Source organism: Alligator sinensis, unplaced genomic scaffold (genome assembly GCF_000455745.1).
Source record: "Alligator sinensis unplaced genomic scaffold, ASM45574v1 scaffold781_1, whole genome shotgun sequence".
In the NCBI taxonomy this organism is placed as follows: domain Eukaryota; kingdom Metazoa; phylum Chordata; order Crocodylia; family Alligatoridae; genus Alligator; species Alligator sinensis.
Window position 1 is genome coordinate 3,667,400 of NW_005841845.1, and position 246 is coordinate 3,667,645.

A 246-nucleotide genomic window follows, 5' to 3' on the forward strand; every position below is an offset into this window, starting at 1 on the left:
GTGGGGGGCGATGGGTGCTGCCTCCCGCCAGGGGGAGGATACGCAGCGTTAGCTGCCCTGCTGTTGCCAGCACCAAGCAACTCTGCCTAGCGCCTCTTCCAGGATCACTGCCCTCCCCTCCTGCTGTGGCCCTTGGAGAGCGGATGTAGAGAGGAAGAAAAGCCACCGCAGGGAGACTCCGCTCATCCCGACAGCACCCAGCTCAGAGCGCTCCAGACCCCCGGGGCGCTTAGTCCTTTCCTGCTG